Genomic DNA, 6,606 nt, shown 5'->3' on the forward strand with positions numbered 1-6,606 from the left:
ATGAGACTGGACTTAGTTATGCTGCCAACGCAAAAAAAACTTAAACTCTACAAAAATGAATATTTTTGGCTGAAACTTTTTTTGAGACTACCTTAAGTACTATACTTTTACATGTTCCAATTATAAATAAAAATAAATTTTAGTTTTCGAGATATATTTTTTTTAAAAAGTCACTTTTTTTACCCACAAGACCTATGTAACCCCTTAAAAAATGTTTCAAAGAATATGTTTGATGGCCAAGATGCATACATATATTTAGAAGGAAAGTTCCTGATTTCTGTAGTATAATACATAATACCAAAGAGGAAGTAGCCCTAAGCGCCGGACTCCACTTGCGATTTGTAGTTGTGAAGATTGAACACATTCTTTCAAATAGAAGTCAATCCATGATTATTTAGTCACAAATGGATTGACTTGTATTTGAAACAATGTGTTCAATCTTCCTGATTACAAATCGCAAGTGGAGTGCGGCGGTAATAACACCAAAATATTCCATATAGGTCCATAGAAGGTACACAGACATTGAAAAATTCCTGGAATATCCCCGAAAACATGTTCCCTGAACATCCCAGGAAAATCCTGTCAGCATTTTAAACATTACCTGAATGTCTTATTGGAACATTCCATGAATGTCCACGAATGTTCTCTGGACATTCAAAATATATTTTGTAGACATTCCCTGGATATACCAGAAATACAGTGATGAGCGCTCTAATAACCGGCAAAATAGCACAAAAGATGTATTAAGTAGTGAGATAAAAAGACATGAAACTAGTCGAGCTGGGAAATTTAGCGATATTAACTTATACATTTAGATTGTATTGATTGTGTACCACCTTCAGACATATCAGACGAGTTTGGAAACTACCACTGTCACAGTGACAGTTTTAGTTGACATACTCCTCCGATATGTGTAAAGGTGGGATCAATATAACGTAAATTTAAAGGTTAATTTCGCTAAATTTCCCAGCTCGACTAGTTTCATTTCTTTTTATCTCACAACTAAATATGTTGCCCATATTTTGCCGGTTATTAGGGCACTCATCACTGTACATCCTTGCTGATGTGACAATACCTCCTATCTGTTTTTTCATGAGTTTTGTATGAGAGATGGAAAAACATGTTTTAAGGTCACCTCCTGTGTTCATATGTAAGTTTTGACTTGTTTTGTAGTTCATAGATAGTTTAATTTACTACAAAACAAATATCATATGAAAACAGGAGGTGACCCTAAGACAAGTTTTTAGTCTCTCTTACAAAACTCATGAAAAAAACAGATAGGATGTATTATTACATCACTGACGATATGTGGCCATACCAAATAATACATCCTTGATAAATATAAACATTTTTATTGAACAAAATCTTTTCATACATTTTTTAATGCAATTTACTGATATTCCTAAATATTTCAAAAAAATGTGTCACATTTGCTTTGTAAACCTTTCTTTTGCCTTTCGTAGCCACATATTCCGTTTCCTTCCTGGTTTTTGTAGACCACTTCTCTCAGCTGATTCTAAAAAAAATAAAATAAATGGTAATTTTTCTATCCTTTACAATTAACAATCAGAAGAAATATTATTTACAGATAATGATATGCATAATAATAATAGGTTTGTTTTAGCATCAGTTTCAAACAGTTTGAAATCATCAGCGAATAGTGGACCAGCGCGAGTAGAGGGGATCGCACTGGTGACTGTATTATGTTCTTTTACCGACCAACTGTTTGCTGACGGTTTTTGACTAGTTTGACTGTTTGCTAGAATAAACCTAATAATAATGAATATTTTGTATTTTGACAATGACATCTGATGTGGAAGTCAAAACATTAATAAAATTATTTTTTCAAGTTAACTTTCACATGCGCGTCTTAAAATTGTACTTTTAATACTTATATCATAAATAACTATTAAAACTAGCTTAAGAGGTAACAGTATCGATCAACAGGTAGCGTAAAGGTGTTCCAAGATTGCGGCTGTAATTTTGAATATTTTTTCGAGATATTTGGCACACATATTCTTAATATAATAAAGAATGGTGGTACAGAGCCCAATTTGAAAAATATATTAATATGTGGAAATTACTCTGTAATTAAATACAATATAAAAAAATGAGCTTGTACCGCCATTAAGAAGAACAAAAAAATACACTTTCTTCAAATACAACTTTTTTATCCGATTTTGTGTTATTTTGGAACTACTAAAATTTTTTATTTCATTAGTAGTTCCAAAATTACACAAAATCTAGGCATCGGATAAAAAAGTTTATTTGAAGAAAGTGTATTTTTTTGTTCTTCTTAATGGCGGTACAGGCTCTTTTTTAAATATTGTATAATTACAGAGTAATTTCCACATATTAATATATTTTTCAAATTGGGCTCTGTACCGCCATTCTTTATTATTTTACGAATACGTGTGCCAAATACCTCGAAAAAATATTCAAAATTACAGTGGCAATCTTGGAACACGTTTTGGCTACCTGTTGATCGCTACTGTATTAACTTAAAACATTGTAATTTGCTAAACCAGTATATTTTACTCTACTACTACTCTACTAGCTACCTCATTTTCCACTGTTTGTAAAGACTTGTTTACATGGGTAGAGTTTTGAGGAGAGTAGAATAGCGGTAGTACTCTACCAAAAATGGCTTGATACCATTCACATGAGGAGAGTACAAGTATAGTACTGATGCTAGTATAGTGAAACCGATTTTTGTATTTTTAAACACTCTTGATTATAAGTGCACCTTAAATTCTTAATTTTTTGCTTAAGCTCGTTTACTCCAAAGCCTCCTTTGCCATTCTTTCGACGATTTCATCCTCCGCAGCTTGCTGCAAACTTTTATTTCTGTAGTATACACTACCTAAATTCCATAAACACTGGTATTCGCTGTATTATAGCTCTACAAGTTTTAAAGTTTCATCTTCGGTGAACTTCATTTTCACTATTTACACAAAACACAATTCCAGCCAGAATGACAGCGCCCCCATGTACTCTCCTACCTACTCTATTCTGCCATAATTGAGCGTGTTCCATGGGTAGAGTGTGCAGCCGAGTAGACATTTTGGCAGTAGTGGTGGTCATAGAGTAGTTACTTTGCCATAGGTTGCTAGTCACTCTACTTTAACTCCAACTATACACTCTACCAGCTATTCTACTGTGCTGAGCATTTTTACAGGTAGAGTTACTCTACTCTATCAAGTACTTGCATCATTACTCTACCCGTGTAAACAAGTCTTAAATCTACTGAATGAAAATCTACTTAATCTTAATCTACTCTTAATGAAAAATGTCTAAAATCATTTACCCACCTAGTATTATTGTAGAATTTAAGACAGTCCAGTGCCTTATAAATAATTTCAATATGAATATTTTTTCCTTTAATTCTCCTTTGATAGCACTCCATTTTAGATTTTGGGGAACTTATTTCATTGTGTTTATAGCCCATATTTATTGAAGGAACCCAATCTGGAGATTGTTATTATCGATTAAGTCGGCTGGTTTTCCTATTTTCCTATAAGATTAAAATGTTAACATCTTCAAAAATCGTTACTGTTGTAATTGTAACTTACCAGATATAAAATGATTACAGCAGACAGGACAGGAAAATTTTCATTTCGCTAGTAAAACCTGTACATTGTATTGCATTTAACCATTGTTGTCTCTCAGATACCTTATTTAGTTCAGTTTAAAAGTGAACTTTATCTTGACTTTATCACAATTACTTTGCATTTCACACTTCAAAACACAACACCAATGAAGCATATTATCTTTCTAAATTAATACTTCCAGAGAAAATGTTAAATTAATCTTTGTACAACACAAAATTACAAAGAAATACAACTAAAATTATCTAAAACTCATGAAGAACAGATAGAATAAGATTTATCTTTTACACCCAGTAGCCATATTGAGAATAGTATATTATTATCAGTAGAAACGATTACATTTAAATTTGGTAAATATAACTCCGCACGACCACGCAACTCGAAACACAAGTACGCAAACACGGTTGCGTGAAGCGTGGCTCGCAATCGTGAAATTTACGAGACTTGCTCGACCTGTAGTTTCTTGTCTAAAAGCGGGCCCTGCATGCAACCTTTTTCTCAGTGCAACTAAAATTTTATTGATACACGCCAGAAATGTGTGAGACTTTTCTCAGTGTACTCGTGTGTTCTCTTGGCAACTCGATACTGAAATTAAGTACATGCTAACAACAAAAGAATCGCCGTCCGTGTCGGTTCTTGGTAGTTAGGTATTCTTTGCTATGGTGGACATTCCTTTGTCCCTACAGTGTAGGCAACCAACAATTTTTCTTTATAAAATTGTCAATTTTTATTATTTTCAATTAAAGCCAGTTTATTCATAATCCGCAAATGAGGAGCAATTAGGTGATATGGTTATTTAGCGATTTTACGGCTTTTTATACCCAGAAAATGAAAATTTATTTTTAGCGCTGCGCCGAAATCTCAACTTTTTATTTGGTAATATATCGAAAACGGAAAATCCGCAAATGAAATTTCGAATGGCGGGATTATTCTCAAATCAGGAGGAATTATTTTAGATATGGTGGATAATACTTTTGCTAATACGGTTCAGGCCCACCAAAATGGAAATCATTTTTCTTCGGAAAATTCTTAATTTTTATGATTTTTAGTTAAAACCAGGTATATTCATAGTCCTTAAATGAGGAGGAATCAAAAGATATGATTATTTAGTGGTTTTACAGCTTTTGATATCTAGAAAATGGAAATAAATACTTTGGTGCGGCGCCGAAAATTTTTATTTTTTTATAACTCGAAAACGGAAAATCCGCAAATGAAATTTCGAATGGAGGGATTTTTCTTACGTCAGGAGAAATCATTTTAGATATACACTACAATACAGATAATACTTTTGCAAATACAGTTAGGACCACCAAAATGAAAAAATTTTTTCTTCGGAAAATTTTTGTTCTATGATTTTTAGTTTAAACCAGGTCTATTCGTAATTCTGAAACCAGGAGAAATTAAATGATATAGCTATTGTTATTTTTACAGCTTTTAATAAATATCCCGAAAATGGAAATATATACTTTGGCGCTGTCCCGAGAAATTTTATTTTGATATAACTTGAAAATGGAATATCCGCAAATGAAATTTCGAAAGGAGGGATTATCTTTAAGTCAGGAGGAGTTATTTTGACTATGGTACATACTACCGATTGTATAACTAGACTATGTCTAGTTAAACAATGATATAGTATTTTTACTACAAAAGCGATATTACGTAGGTCAAAATTTTTGACGTAAGGCTGTATGACACTATGCATTTTCTTGTATCATTTCTAATATCGTTTCTGATATCGTTTCTTGTATACATTTTCTTGTACGTACATTTGTGCCCTGTATGACACTATGCAAGTTCGTGTATCGAAAACTGTATGAAATTCGGCACGTGATTGGTCGAAATTTTGTTTGTCACCCTGTCACGTTACATTGGTATGGTACTTATGGTAGTACTGTGTCTACAGCTGATTTTAAGGATTTTATAAAATTTATAAACTTTTAAAAACAAATACTTTAATGTTATAATAACTAGAATTTTTACGTTGACTGTTGATTATTTGTGTTTTTTATTTTGTTTTGATATTTGTGCTAAAATATTTGCATTATAATTATCTTCAGTTTGATCCAAATTGGAACTATTGTATTTTCCTCTATTAAAAAATTATGCAATTTGAAACCCAAAGTTATTCTAAATATATGGTTATTAGTAGAAAAGTAGTCCATACCAAACCGTATATTAAGTATCAATAAAATATTTATAAATAATACCTACAAAACACAAATAAATTCATCAAGACATAAATCATATGATCTCATTTTCAGCCGCCATTATGGCATTTAGAAGTTTTACCAGCAGGTTTTACGTTTTTGCTCTTTGCGCAGAAATTGGCGCAGTTATTGTACAAGAATCTGTGCCTGACACAAATTCTTGTATCGTTTCTGATATCGTTTCTTGTATCTGTGTATGACACTATACATTTTTTTGACATATCAGAAACGATATTAGAAATGATATACTACATTCGCTCTCGCGAGATTTTTTTTGACACTGACGTTAGTAATTTCTTTTTTGAAAAATTCAGTTGTCAGAAGTGACTGGAAATTACTACAAAACCAACGCACCTGCTCATATCCAATATTATTAATAGTAAACAGACATAAAAATAACATAAACCTTACGCCAATCATTATTTATTTATTTAAACCATTATAATGTATTGATAGCAAATGAGAAAATTATTTATTGTACAAAATAAAAATATTTTGTAGAAATAAACTTCACAAAATTTTATGAGATTAGTAGACACTCCCACTATTTCTAATAATTCTTCTTTTTTTAATGAAAGATTAAGTTGATTTGAGTCGATTTTAGCAGTTAATAGGGTGAGTTAGGAATTTTTGTGTTGTACGTTTCCTATTCCGAATGTCTCAAAAAAAATCTCGCGAGAGCGAATGTAGTATACAAGAAAATGTATAGTGTCATACAGCCTTAAGAGAAGTGTCAAAACATTAGAATGTGACTTTTCATTATTGCCATGTTTATTATAAACACGGCAATA

The 6,606-nt window shown here is 31.8% G+C and overlaps 1 long non-coding RNA gene across 1 annotated transcript; it reads right to left on the reverse strand.

Annotated features, from left to right (window-relative positions):
- Positions 1-1,336: 1,336 nt before the first annotated feature.
- LOC126878970 (uncharacterized) lies at positions 1,337-4,061 on the reverse strand. Its single transcript, XR_007695911.1, has 2 exons — positions 3,312-4,061; positions 1,337-1,516 (listed from the first exon to the last, which is right to left on the reverse strand). It is a non-coding gene; the product is annotated as an uncharacterized LOC126878970 (long non-coding RNA).
- Positions 4,062-6,606: the final 2,545 nt, after the last annotated feature.

This window comes from Diabrotica virgifera, chromosome 1 (genome assembly GCF_917563875.1).
Source record: "Diabrotica virgifera virgifera chromosome 1, PGI_DIABVI_V3a".
Classification (NCBI taxonomy): Eukaryota; Metazoa; Arthropoda; class Insecta; order Coleoptera; family Chrysomelidae; genus Diabrotica; species Diabrotica virgifera.